This window comes from Rattus norvegicus, chromosome 3, assembly GCF_036323735.1.
Source record: "Rattus norvegicus strain BN/NHsdMcwi chromosome 3, GRCr8, whole genome shotgun sequence".
In the NCBI taxonomy this organism is placed as follows: domain Eukaryota; kingdom Metazoa; phylum Chordata; class Mammalia; order Rodentia; family Muridae; genus Rattus; species Rattus norvegicus.
The window spans coordinates 57,240,405-57,254,981 of NC_086021.1; the positions used below are offsets into that span (position 1 = coordinate 57,240,405).

General features: G+C 43.9%; 2 pseudogenes; both read right to left on the minus strand.

Annotated features, from left to right (window-relative positions):
• Nucleotides 1-118: 118 nt before the first annotated feature.
• Myl6-ps6 (myosin light chain 6, pseudogene 6) lies at nucleotides 119-727 on the minus strand (annotated as a pseudogene).
• A 6,689-nt stretch (nucleotides 728-7,416) lies between these two features.
• On the minus strand, nucleotides 7,417-8,119 carry Cdk4-ps3 (cyclin-dependent kinase 4, pseudogene 3; annotated as a pseudogene).
• Between the last annotated feature and the right edge of the window lie 6,458 nt (nucleotides 8,120-14,577).

Below are 14,577 nucleotides of genomic sequence, written 5' to 3' on the forward strand. Positions count from 1 at the left end.
TATATTTTTTTTTGAACAAAGAGAGTAAATTTTATTTGATGAAGGCAAACATCATCCAAAAGAAACCAGACTCGGTAAGGTGCTGTGATAAGGGAGTCTCTGGGGTCACCCAAAAATCTCACACTGGGCAAGGAATAGGCTTGAGATACATAAATGTCCTCAAGCCATTCAGCACCATCCTGACAAGCTCTTCACAGCTGATGCAACCGTTGCTGTCCTCATAGCCCACCACTAACATCTCTCCTCTCTCTGTCATCTTCTCACCCAGTGTGGCTAGGACATGATGGATTTCAGCACCCATGATGGTGCCGTTCCCTTCCTTGTCAAACACATGAAGGCCTTCAACATAATCCTCACAGGTTCCCTGGTGCTTGCTCTTGGCCGCGGTCTGTAGCATGGGCAGGAAGTGCTCAAAGTCCAGCACCTTCGCATTCATCCTATCGCTCTTGGGGTTCCCCAGGACCCCGAGCATCTCAGCTTGGTAGGGTTCTGGCCCAGGGCCCTCATCACATCCCCACACTGTCATACAGGATCTTGCCATTGCCTGTTGGGTCAAATAGTTGGAAAGCTTCCTTGAATTCTGAGGTGAAATCACACATCTCGGCTGCTGAGTGGGACCTTCTCCAGCAGTAATCTCAGTACATATTCTTTGTTCTTTACTTAAAGTATTTTGGCTATATTATGATGTGGGAGCTTCTTTTTCACTCTTGTCTGTTTCACATTCTAAGTGCTAACTGTTCCTGCGTGGGCATTTGTTTCTCTAGAGTTGGGTAGTTTGTTTTTTTTTTTTAAACTATGGTTCTATTGAAAATATTTCCTAGAACTTTGACACATTTTTCTTCTTTTGTTTATATTTTTTGCCTCTTTACAGTTTTCTTTACATCTTTCATGTGCATTTATACACTTCTATTAATCTATTATTGCCACTGACTGAATGTCTAAATTTCTCTACCTTGTCTTTAAACCCAAATATTTCATATTTTCTGTGGTTCATTCTATTGGTTAGCCCTTTTGCATAACTTTTTCATATTCTGAATGTTCAGTGTGTCTCTGTTTCACTATTTCTCATTATTGAATTTCTTTTCTGTATTCATTATTGACTTCGTTACTTCACAAAAGTGATGTCTGGGAATTTCCTCGAAGTTTACCTTGGTTCTCTTTTATTTCCTTAAACTTAGTTATAGACTTTTTTGAGTTCTTTGGAATTTCACTGAAGTCATTCTTGTTGGAGACCTGGGGGATTTGTCATTTTGGATGAGTCATGTTGCCTTGTTTTGTGTGTTTCCTGTGTCTGTGAGTTGGGACTTGTCCACTGGGGCTATGCTCTTTAAGAACCTTTATTCTTCCAGTGAAAGTGTTTAGAATCTTCAAAAAGGGCCGAGTTGTAGGTATGGTTCAGGTGTCATTTTGCTCTCTAGACTGGTGTTCAGGGCAGCAGACTTAGCTCCCCAAATCCCGCTGAGAGTAAAATACTGTCTGAAAACCAGTTATTACTGAAGGATGCCACCAAAATACACAGAGGCGGTCATACAGCAAACATGTACTCCTCAAAGTCTAGTCATTATAGGGAGCAAAGGGGCACTGAGAGCATGGTATGGACCAAGATGTTAGGTTCTGGTGATGTGGGGGGGGGGGGAAGCAAGACTAGTTATCAGTATTAGGTTGATAGAAAACAGTAGAAGAGGGAAAGATAAATAAAAGTGGCAAAGAGTAAAGCCAAGGGGAGTGAGGGAGGCAGTTTTGGCTAAAGGCTGAATGAAGGAGAGGTAAGGAGATGTGATAGAATGATGTGTGCAAATCTCAGAAGGCAAAGACACTGAGATACTACGAACCAAGCTACCTCATGTTTTGGGCAATGGCCATCAAAAGGAAGACAGAAAAGGAAAGAACAGAGAGAAAGGGAGGGGAAGCAAGCAGGACAGACCTGGTCTGCTAAACTGACACTCGGTACCAAGCAAGGACTAACTGTGGAGGTGGGAAGTGGGGGTGGGGTGTAGACTCTGACTGCTTCAGCGCCACCTGAGTGCTTGTTGAATCCTCTACACTCAACATCGCTTCCCAGATGACTGTCACTTCTCTCTGTGGTCACTTCAGAAGGTCAAGTCACAGATAGTGGTCACACTTCTGAGCGATCCTTTTGGAGTCCCCAGCTGTATGCATGCCACTTGGAACTGTGTCAGTGTTCTCCTAAAGACTCTGGCTACAAACACGTCTCTACCTCCCTAAGTGGCACACGGTTCTGATTCAGTTTCCCCCCCAAGTTTCATCACACAGACCAATGACCCTCCCTCTGAACTTCCTCTAAGTGTGATTCATGGAGGTTCTGGGGCCTCAACGCTGCTGACTCTGCTGGGGTCTTTAATGAACTCTTACTGCTTCTCTGGTTGAACCCTGAGTAGACAGGTTTTCCTGAAGTCTTTACAATTTTTATCTCTCTTCCACATCCTGCTCTTACTCTCTGTCTTGAAAAAATGTCTGTTACTGAGAGTAACAGTTCTCATGCTTTAAGGCTGTCTTAAGTGTGTCTCCAGTCACTCACCTCTTCCCGGGGTCAAAGAAACTCCTAGAACTGCCAATCTTTTTCTTTTTCTTGTTAGTATTTTAAAGTTTCCCATTCACTTTTTTACTGCACTAAAGTGAGCCACCAGCCACCTGGTCTGATCACTGTGATTCAGCTTCCCTCACTGGTTTCTTAGAGACTCCAACAGGCTATGTCTCCATGTTGTCTGCCATCTTGCATCCAAATAATTATTTTTTAAAAAAAATACTTATTCATGCTCTTTGTGGGATAATTAATATTATAGGAATGCCAAAGTCTCTCATCAGAGTTTGAATTTCTAAATCATTTCCCCATCCCTGTTACTAAAAGAACTCCAGTAGGTTTGTTTGTTGGCACCAAAATAGGTTGCTTTCTTCAGAAGGAAACAAAAAAATAACACATTTGTTTACATTAACTTTTCATGGCTCAACATCTGGAGTCCAAAGTTTAATGATAACAGATATGGATGGATAAATAGTGGTCAGTTATCCGATTGATTCCTAGAGCTCTTTGAGACCTGTAGTGTGGGTCTAGTCCTGAAACCTACCCAGTGCATCATGGAGTGTTTGGCTAGACCACTGAGCACAAGGAGTCTGGAGGCCATTGAAAGACGAGGTCAGCCCTTTGATCTGAAGTGGTCTGAGATGTGCTTTAGGGAGGGATCAAGATAGTTCCCTGGGCCATGAATAGAACAGACCACCTGAGAGCCAGGCTGAAGTTCCACATGATGCTTCCCTAGAGTTTTCTCAGCAGACATCTGTCCAGAGTGAGTGTGATATAAGACTTGGGGACACGTGAGAATAAATATCATTTTCCAAAATGGAAGTTAGTCTGGTTCCATAAACCTCCCTGTAGCATCCTTTCCCCCTAAGTAAGCAAGAAAACTGGGATGGGCCTTTTCAGTACGAGCTCTTGAGAGCCTTTGTGCCACAGCTGCTGTCTCAGAGGAGGGTACCATTGTCAGCAGCTGTGGGAAAGTTGAATGCTGTAACCTCCCCCATTGGCAAGCACATTATCAGTAACGACTCCAAGAAGCTGAAACTCAATGTCAAAGAGACTTGGCTCATTTCACCTTCAGTGTCTGAAAATTGGTCTAGCTTGGAACAATCCTTTCAAGTAATGTCGTCAAAGCTTGTCCTGTACTGTGCTTCGTGAGTCTCTCTCCACCTTGATTCTGACCCAGATTAGAAACTTGAAAGCAGCCCTAGTCTGAACTCAACTCCTTGGGGATGGCCCAGTACAGAGGAGGCATCCAAGTCTGGGAAGAAAGGCTCAGATTCCTGCTCTCCCGGCTCTGAGCCACACGCCATGTGCTTTACAACTAACTGTGTTACTCTTGGAAGTTCCTCTCCTGCTCGGAGACTCATTTTCCTCATGTGTAAAATGAGTGAACTGCATAAACCCTTGGACTCTGCCATTGCATGAAATATCTTCCTGGGAGGGAGGCTCGCTTCAGAAACTTGGCCTCACCACTGCCCTGGGGCTGATGAGTGACAGGCACCAGAGCTAACCCTCCATAAATAGATGTTCCCTTCAGGTCTCAGGATGAATTTATAGCTGGAGACTGACATTTAGTAACTTTCAAACCAGACTAATTTGACCTCCAAGGAAAAATATCAGTTTTTACTGTCTTTAAACCATGACATTACACATTACCTATATTTTATTTTAGAAACATATAGCCCTGAGTTTTACTTTAACTAAATATCTTAAAAATCTCTAGCTAATCAATTCCTGGTGAAATTTTTTAGGACAGAAGATGTCTAAGAGAAATGTCAATGGACTCAGACAACAGGAGTCACTGGGGCTAATGATGAGTTTTAACCTGAAAATCCTCTGTTTCTTTTTAACTGTCTAGAAGATGCCTTGCACATCATTAGCACATCTCTTGATTAGTTATTGTTGTGAGCATTCAATCACCATAGGAGTTTAACAAGTGACAGAAACATCTGGTTCCTCCCTCATTCTCTTAAACTCTAAAGGGTAGTGAATGAACGCCATTCCAATCAAGCACTAAGTGATTATGAGGCTACAGAGGCTAGGGAGCCAAAAGGAGAGTACAAATCCAACGTAGATACCTGAGAATATAATTTCCAGGGAAGAATATCTATTTCTGACTGTATGTTTGTGTGCTTCCCTGATTAGTTAATTTTCTCATTCTCATGATCAAGTTACCTGACAAGAGGCAGGTGTTTACAAAGAAAAAGGTATATTGGAGCTGAAGAGATGGTTGAGTATTTAAGAGCCTGGGCTGCTCTTCTAAAGGACTAGGGTTTGATTGCTTAAAGATGGTTGCTAACAACTGTCTATACCTCTAGTTTCTGGGGATCTTACCTTGTCTTCTGGTCTCCATGGGCACACTGCACAAGCACATGGTACACAGGCATATATATATATATACAAGCAAAACACCTATACACAACATTTTTAATTTGTAAAATATACTTCTTTAAAAAGGGGGGGGGGGATTTTTATGGCTCGTAACTGTTGGTATTCTGTTTAAGCTCCACCCCCACAACTACCTAAGAACTGCCAGGTATGCTGTGCCTCACGGTTGCCTGGCAACAGCCAGCTGTGCCTGACACTATGAAAGGGACTGATTGCCCCCTCCTCATTCTCTCTTGCTCTTTTTTCTTCGCTTCTCTGCTCTTGCCCCCCTTCCCTGTCCCTTCTCTCTATCCTCCCCCCTTCCCTCCACGTGCTCATGGCCGGCCTTTCCTCTCCTCTCCTCTTCTTCTCTCATTAAACCTCTCCACGTGGAACCATGTTGGCTTGGTGTGCTTTATAGGGGTGGGAGCCAAGATTTAAAGAACAACAATAACTCTGGTGGACATAGCCTGTCCTAGCGGAGAATGCAGGAAGTTCGAGGACACTGGCCACTCTGTGCCCACAGTCAGAAAAGAGAGCAGTGACTGCCAGTGTTCAGCTTCATTTCTCTCTTTATTTAGTTTGGAACCCATCAAGGCAACAGTGAAGTTAATTATCACACCCCTAAGCTCATATTTTAGAGCTGTAACCCCTAATGGGAGATCAGGACATGGGGCTTTGAGGCAGTTGAATTTAGATGAGCTATTAGAGTGTTGGTTCCTCATGACAAGACTACTGTACTTAGAAGTAGAAAGAGACCGTTTGCTCTGCTGCGGAAGAGCACAGTGGGAAGATGGCCACCCGTAAACCAGGAGGAGGCTCCTGGCCAACACAGAGCCCACTGGCAGATCCTAGGCTTCTCTTACTGAACTAGGAGAAATACATTTGTATTATTTGAGCCACTGATGCTACGGTGTCTCAGAATAGTAAGCAGTACTAAGATAGTACTTAATTCCCTGAGGAAAGATGCCCCATTGAGAAAAAGCAATAATGAGAAGCTATGAGACTAAATTACCATAGAAATGTGCTCATCTAAAGTGAAGAACTGAAGCAAGCCCTGGGGCCCTGCTCAGCGTGAAACAGTCTTTTGCTTTTAAGACAGACAAAACAAAGAGCATCAGCAGCAAACAAAATCAGCCATTTGCAAATAAAAACCCTTCCTATGTACAGCAGTGGCTAACTACACCCATTCCTCCTTCTGGAGGCAAAATATACCTGGCACACCTGGCACCCTTAGGATCCTTCCTCCTACCCTACCTCCTCTCACCCAGTTGGCTCTCTCTTTCTCTAGATGCCCAAGTGGGAAGGAACATGGAATCCCATGCCTTTTGCTGCTTTACCACTGCCACCCATTGGCCCAGACCTTGTCAAAGAGCATCATTGGTACATGTTGTTTTATTTACAGAGTTTTTTTGGATCTTTGAATAGATCCAATCCATCTAAGGCATTCTGCCCATCGAAAACCAGTATCTGTATCTTGGTGAACGAGGCTCTTTGCCCAGGACCAAGGTAAGCTACTATGGAGTAAATAGAAGAACAGACATGCCCAGGAGTTAATATGCCTCCCCTATTACCCAGAGTGGTATACACCCCAATTCTCTTGGATAATTTGAGACCTGTGCTTTGAATTCATCCTAGCATCAGTATTGGCTAGCAGTTCCCTTCTCATTACTATGTAACATGCTGTTTCTTCTGGAGCTGGCTGTATTACTTTTAAATTTTTTGAGAGTCTGTCTTAAAAGCAGACCTCAAACATGATCCTCCTGCCTCTGCCTCCTGGATATTGGGATTGTAGGCATATACGAGTATACCCAGATAACCTGAATTTGTTTTCTTTGTCTCCTTTTATTTTGTTTTATATCTAAAAATGATCCAGGTATAAAGTAGGGAGGGATGAAGAGATAGATGATAAGCTTCAAAGGGAAAGGAGGTGGCAATGCATTTAAAGCTTAAGATATTCTCCATAAAAATATGGAGGCGGCCTCCCAGTGAAGTGGAAGTTTCTGGATATGTCAGATGATACAGACTCATGCGGTATTTTGCTAAGATGGCCTCACATGGTGTTTTGTTGAGTCGAGACATGTGGCAGGACACGTGATGTGTGGAGAGAGTATAAGTAGGACTCAACAGACAGTGATGGCGGGCTTGCATAGCTAGCTTTGCAATGCTTCGTTGATCTTGCGTCTCCATCTTTGCTGATCTTCGCTTCATTGAAAGAGGCACTGCAGAGAACTGCTGACCTCTGCATCTTGGCTGGTCCTGGTCACTGCCACTGAGTCATGCTGATTTGGTGGCAGAGGACTGGCAGTTTCTACTGGATTGTGCCACTGCTGCTGATTTGGTTTGCTATCCTGACACTACTGAACTGGACGGCTGGTATCCTGACAAAGAGAGATTGGAATTTCCCCAAGGAAGTACTTCTAAACAGGTTCATACCCCCTTGTCTTACCCTCTTGTCCACTCCAGCTTTAGAGGAAGGCAGGGGTCGTCTTTGGACTCCAGTTTAAGTGTCAGGAAGTGGGAAAGGTAGCTGCTTTATTCCTCATGTAGGGGAGAACTCTGCAGGATCGGAAGGAAAGATCCATCCATGGCTTAATAGTTAGCATTTCCCTCAGCAGCAGTGTTCCAGGCTCCTCTGCCTCCTGCACTACCTGCTGCACTGGATGAAACCATCTAGGGGAAAAGGCTCAGGTAGAGGTACAGTTAGAGGCCAGTCATCCTCTGGATGCAATCTAATCAGACCCAAGACTTTGCCCAATGATCAGCTTCGAAGTTCCGCAGAAGAGAGACTTCCCATGAACCATCTCTGCAAAGATACAGCTGACACAGAACTTCAGTGGCATGGTACAGAGTGTGACAGTACACTCATAAGGGCTGTCTGGTAGCTATTGATTCTGGCTAGGCCAAAGTTGGCCAACTTGACTGTCCCACTACTTTTTACTAGAACTTTCTCTGGGTTGGATTCAGGTCTCAGTAAATGATGCAATTCGTGTACCAGATATGCACATCAGATCTGTGATGGTCTCAAATGGTGCCTTGTCCAGATACATCCTTAGGTCCTGGTTCCTATGCACGACCACTGGGGTCACCTTGATCTCACAGTCAGATTGAAGTGGTACAGACCGCCATCAGCTGGACAGCACTGAGACACTCAGAAACCTCCAGGCTCCTCAGTGAGGCTACTGAATTAACTGTGCTAATGGGAAGGCCTCCTCCTCCTCCTCCTCCTCCTCCTCCTCCTCCTCCTCCTCCTCCTCCTCCACAACCACCACCACCACCACCACCTTCTCCATTGAGGAATATCAAATCTTGATGGCCACAAAGTAGCCTAGGGAATCATAATCCTTGTTAATCATAATCCTTTTCAACTGCTCCATAGGAACCAATAACAACTTCATCTACTGGTTCATATCAAGGGGTAGGTAGCCATTCTTGGATCAGGCCTTTGCAACTGACCAAGAGATGTGGGGTAGAGAGCAACCTGTGTTTGATCCTAATATGGACTCAACCATAGACACAGGCTACTAGAACTGTCCCTTCACCTGACTCTTACCATGTGACAAGCCATCAAAGAGGTAGCCAAACCAAGAGGGGATTTTTTTTTAATTAAACTTAACTTTTTTTTAAACATTCTGGGATCCAGGCAAGATACATTGTTCATGATCAGCAAATATGACCTACCCCTGAGCTATAGCCTCAGGCCTACCTGTGCTTTTTTTAATTTTTAAAAATTATACTTGCTCGTCTATGTGTGCTTGCTTGTATGTAAGCACACCTGCATGCCAGGATGACTTGTAGGAGTCAGTTTTCTCCTTCCACCATGTGACTCCTGGGGATGGAGGTCAGGTGGTCAGGTTTGGTAGGTATATGCCTGTACTCACTGGGTCACCTTGCCAGCTCTACCTTTTGTAAATGATATATATTTACTTCCACCCACTCTAACCCAGATGAACCTACTCCTGTTGCTGTAAAACTATAAAAAATATAACTCTTTTATCCCCACTAGATCCAGCACCATAGTGCCCTAAGATATCTGTTACATATCTTGCCAGAAACACACATCCCAATTCTGTGGAGGCTTAGTGTCCCAGCCACTGCACATTCTCTTAAATTTAAATTGCCACATGAAAGAACACACAACACAATAACCTCTGATCCAATTGATAAGATATAATTGCCCACCTAAACATACAAAGCTCTGTACCATCCATCCCTTAAGAATAGTCATAACGACCTGTAAATACACAGAGTGGAATCTTAACATCAGCCTCCATGTTTTCTCTGCGGCTTCTCTGCCTCTCATCCCAGACTCCTCCTCTTCCCTCAAACTTTTCTCCTGCCCATCCTTCCTTCTCATTCAATGACAGGCCTCGATCTATCTTGTACCTGCCTCACCTGCATAATGATATCATCCCATATACTCCAAGACAGTGTCTCTCCCAGAGCCATTGTATAGCCCAAGGGAGAAACAGTCTCAAAGCCAGAGAGACAAGCTATAAGCCAACACCTCACCTGCACCATGATCTGAAGGCACCATGATCTGAAGAACCTGCACCAGTTCTTCAGAAGGCTGCCCAGTGGCCAGGTCCACACTACCTAACTCACCTACAGTGTTCTCCTTAGCCTACAAAACCATCCTCCATCTAACTACATCCTACAAGTCACACCCAAACCTACCTACACTATTCTGCATTCCACAAGACTATGACTTTCGATTGTGGTCTCAAGATCAGCAATGTTTGGGTGGCAGTGTTTGTTTTTGAGACAAGGTCTCTCTTCATAGCTCAGGCTAGCCTTAGACCCTTGCCTGGGTCTCTCTGGGTTCTACAGGTATGGACCACCAGGACCATGCAGCAACCTTACTTTAACAGTCTTCTAACTGACTCATGTACATGCCCTGGCCCAATGGTAGCTACACTGGGAAGTTATTTCTCCCCATTTTCAGTCCAACTGCAAAACTCCCCACCACTCACCATACGCATATGGGCAACTATTACTGGCAGATTTGGCAAAGGTCTAGCACTACCTCGACCTAAAACTTTCTCACACCACCTCTTTCCTTTCTTCTTCCTCTTTCTTTTTCATTTCTCCACCTCCCCCTTCAATGTCACATTTAGACCAATCAGTATTGCCCACCTGGATTACCAATGTGGCTTCCCAGCTGGTGTCTCTGAATCCAGCCTAAAATGCAAATTGGATCCCTCTAGTGCTTCTCAAAGTACCCAGGACATCTGCGTTAACAGCCAATCTGGTGCCTCTCAAACAGGCAATAGGTGTGTGCAGTGCAACCTTCTAGGGTGGCATCAAGACTTCGGGGAATCAAAGCCCAGAGCAATTTGGGGTGTCTCATTTAGAGAGAATGAAGAACTGGCCTTTTTCTTGGGATCTGTCAGGCCACCTGGTTTCTAACCCCATCTAGCTCCTATCCTAGCTTAAAAACGTATCAGGCTTCTAAACTTTCAGACGTACGTTGCTGTTGTCTGAGTGTTATCTGTCCCCAAATTGATAGCTTGAAATCCAGGTCCCTGTGAGATTATTTGGACGTGGAGCCTTTGGAAGTTAAAGTTCTCAGATATAGGATAGTGCACTTAGAGGAGAAGCTGTAGCTTGTGAAGTTACACCTAAAAGATGGTGCTCTATAACCAGACGGACCTTTAGTGGAAACCAAATGTGCTGGCATCTTGGTGTTGGACAGCCAGCCTCCAAAGCTATGAAAAATAAAATTGTTTACAAGCTGCCCAGTCTATGATATTTTGTTATGGCCGGCCAAAAGAGTCAAGGCAGAATCACAGTGGTCAAAAGTCTGATCTCTGGGGTCAGATCACCTACCTGTCTGGGGTATCTTAGTTTTCTATCGTTAGGATAAAACACCTTGATAGCCGCATGCTCTTTATAAAAGAAAGCATTTAACCTAGGGCTTACAGTTTCAGAGGGTTATAACCTCTGGAGCTTGGAGCGTGCAACAGAAAGTCAGGCACAGCCCTGGAGCAGTAGCTCAGAGTTTACATCATGAGGCACAGCAGTGAGGTAGAGAGATCCAGTTGGGAATGGCATGGGCTCTTGAAACCTCAAACCTCCAAGTGACAGACCTCCTCCAAGCCCACACCTCCTAATACTTCACAAACAGATTCAACAACTGGGGATTGAGTACTTAAATATATGAGCATATGGGAATCATTTTTATTCTAACCACCATGAGGGATGATCTTGCTCAGCAGAGACGCCAACTTGGACAAGTCTGCCAGCTTTGTGCTTTAGATTTCAACCTTAGGACGACAGTGGTTCCTGTGACATACAGATGCTCAGGAAATATTTCTGTCCTCATTTCCCTCTGTCATACATGGTGAATTTAGCATGGTAACCATTACAGGGACAGACCACTCACAACAGTCAGAAGAGTCATGCTGGCCTAGTGCCCTCTGGAGTCATGAGACAAGAGCACACAGGCTTAAGGCCTGACCGTGGAGCTCACTGCTGTAAATAGCAGCCAGCTTTGGCTGTCCAGCATGTCCACCCTCTGACAAAGAACAAAGAGGACACAGATGCGAGAGGGCAGATGCTGGTCTGAGCCAGGAGTGGGAGCCAGGAGTAGAGAGAGGGCAGTGGGGGGCTATCTCAGCAGGTAGAGAAAAAAGAACCAGAACACTGCATTATAAGTGGCTTTCTTCCAAGCACAAAGAACCTTGAGGGTGTGTGTCCAACGCTATGACTAATGAGGCATACGGCGGCTGACAAACATAAACCAAGGGAACTCAAATTACCACTCATCTGAAGTTTAAAATTCAGATCCCACTGTTGAAAGTACACTATCAACCATTATGGTTCAGTTGCCTTTGTGAGTCACATACATGCATTACGCCACTTTTGTGTTACAAGTCACTTCGCTTTTTTAAGACTTTACCGTATTTCAGCAGTACTTTACCCTCCTAATCCTGTAGGAGCAGTTTCAAATATTTTTTTCAGTCAGTCAGTGATTTATTTATTTATTTATTTACTTACTTACTTACTTACTTTATTATTACTTACTTATTTATTTACTTACTTACTTACTTACAGCACAGAGTTACGCAGTCCAGGCTGGCTTCAAATCCTCAATTCTCTCGCCTGGCTTCTGAGTGCTGGAAATACAGTCATAAGCTACCACACTCAGCGAAGTTGGACACCTCGGAAACAGAAGAAGAGCAAAGACAAGCCAAGAGCTGAGTCTCCCACAACATTAGTGTTTCAAACTAGACCACGGAGCATTGTGTCCCCCAAAAATTATAAGTTCAAGTCTTAGTTCCCAGGACCTAAGATTATGGCTGAATTTGGACATTGGCTTGTTAACAGTATAATAGGTCAAGACGAAGTCATGCTGGGATAGGATGGGCCTTAGCCCAGTATGGTTTCTGCTCTTACAAGAAGAGAGACTCTGACTGAACATTGCATAGAAACCACAGGTTAGAATGACACACCTAAAAGCTAAGGAACACCATAGATCAACAGCAAATCTCAGACTCTAGAAGGAAGAAAGGAAGGAAGAAAAAATGAAGGAAGGAAGGAAAAAAAGGAAGAAAGGAAGGAAAGGTGGACAGAGAAGGAGCCTGTCCCTGGCAAACACCCCACCTTAACTTTTATTTTTCAGAACTCTGAAGTAATACATGTCTGTGCAGTCAATGCACTGTGAGACAGTTCGCTACAGCACTTTAAGGATCTGAATGTCCAGGTGAATGGCCTATTTCCCCAGCTTCCCTGGTGATCCAGGAAGAGGCTCGTCTGCATTGACTGCATTTGCCTCCACTAAGCTGCTGTACAGGGTGGGAGCTATTCATCTCCATTCAGTGTATAGAGCTTGCTCTGCAGTGCAGGCTTGAGAAAGGGATGAGTCTCTAAGAATGTTAGGGATCCACCCTGACTGTGCCACTTTGACCTTTAGTTCATTCAGATTGAGCTTCTTTCTCATTTAGTAGGAATGTGAATGTGCAAAATGAGAAAGCAGGGCAGCAGCAAACCGATCTGGAGAACATTGTGGAGCCTGAGACCACAGTCGGTCCCACTGCATTGGCCTCAGTGATATTCATTACCTCTGAGACCTTAGCTCCGCCCTTGACCTTTGGCGTTGGTGTTGTGGTATTGCTTTGTTGTGGTGCTGGGGATTGAACCTCGGGTCCTGAACATGCTAGGCCAGCATTCTACCAGGTATATACAGCTATGCTTTTACTTTTTAGACAAATTTATTTGATATTTAAAATACGCATATGCATGTGTGTTTGTGTTTGGGTATGAGGGAGTGAGTGCAGGTGCCCATGGAGGTCAGAGCTGTTGGGTGGCCTTGGAGCTGGGATTACAGGCAGTTGAGAGCTGTCTGACATGGGGACTGGGAGGTCCATGGAAGAATGGTGTGTGCTCTTACCTACTGAGCCATTTTCCAGCCCTGTGTTGACTTTTTATTTTGATACTAGTCTTGTTCAATCGCCCAAGCTAGCCTTGAATCATTTGTGTGGTTCTGATTAGTTTTGAACTCAGTTCTGCCTCAACTTTCTTGGACTACAAGTCTGTGTCAAAAGCCCAATTTCATGGGCGACTTTTTTTTTTAAAGACAAGTTATAGATATTGATTTTCCTCACTGATTTCCCTACAAAACTAATCCTTGCAATTAAAAAATGACTTCAATGCCATGATCACATTTGAGTTTATGGAAGCTGTAGTTCAGTGTTCCTTCTTGTTCCTACACTGTACAGGTGCATGCACATATACATGTAAGTGGACGGTAGGTGTGATGTTGCCAATGCATTTTGATTTGATATATTATATTCTTTCCATTTATTGTAACACAAGTGTTACCACAAATGTAGCCAATTGACCGAAGTCAGTTATGGAAAGATGATGAACAAAAGTAGAAAGGTAAAAGAGAAACGAAGTCACTAAGTCTAAGTTTCCAGAAGTTTCGGACATTTAAAGGTTTTCAAAAATGTGTAACCTCAAAAGTACCCAGTTTATGCCTCTCCAGAAGCTGTATTTTCTAAATAGCTTTTAAATCCCAATTAAGTTATTTCTAACAGAGAAACCATGGCTTGAACTTGGAGTCACCGGGTCAGCCACAGTTACGAGGTCATCAGATAGAAAGAGTGTCTATGTACTTACCATCTGTTCACCATTTTAACCGAGAAAAAGTTTAAAAAAAAAAAAAGTTCTTGGAGCAGCTAGCACACACATCAGTCACTGAAAGAGAAGAGCGCCCTGCTACTTCTAAACTGACCTCTCTTGCTCAGTAACCAGAATCCTGCCTGGTGTGGTTTAAACAATAGGATGCAGAAAATCCAGCAACTTTTGGCCCCTGGGATGTGTCCTTGTAGGCACAAGGACCTCAGATATGAGGTTTGCTTTATCTTCCTTTGAATGATCACTCAGGACCAACTACCTACCATGTGCTATGAATTTCAGTAGTTTGCCAAGTCATTAGCTAGATTATAGTTTAAAATGGTAGCCAACTTGATAACCTCAGCTTTGATACACTTTGTTTTTTTAACATTTAAAGAAACTCTTGTTCAGGGCTTTTGTGACCCTAGTCTTGGAGTCCTAATGATAGCATGGAGTATTTTGGGGGATTACCCCAGGAGAAGCTAACCACAGAAACATACCGTCCCCTTTATATAGGATGGGGAAAGCAAGGGAGAATCTGACTTTTTAAA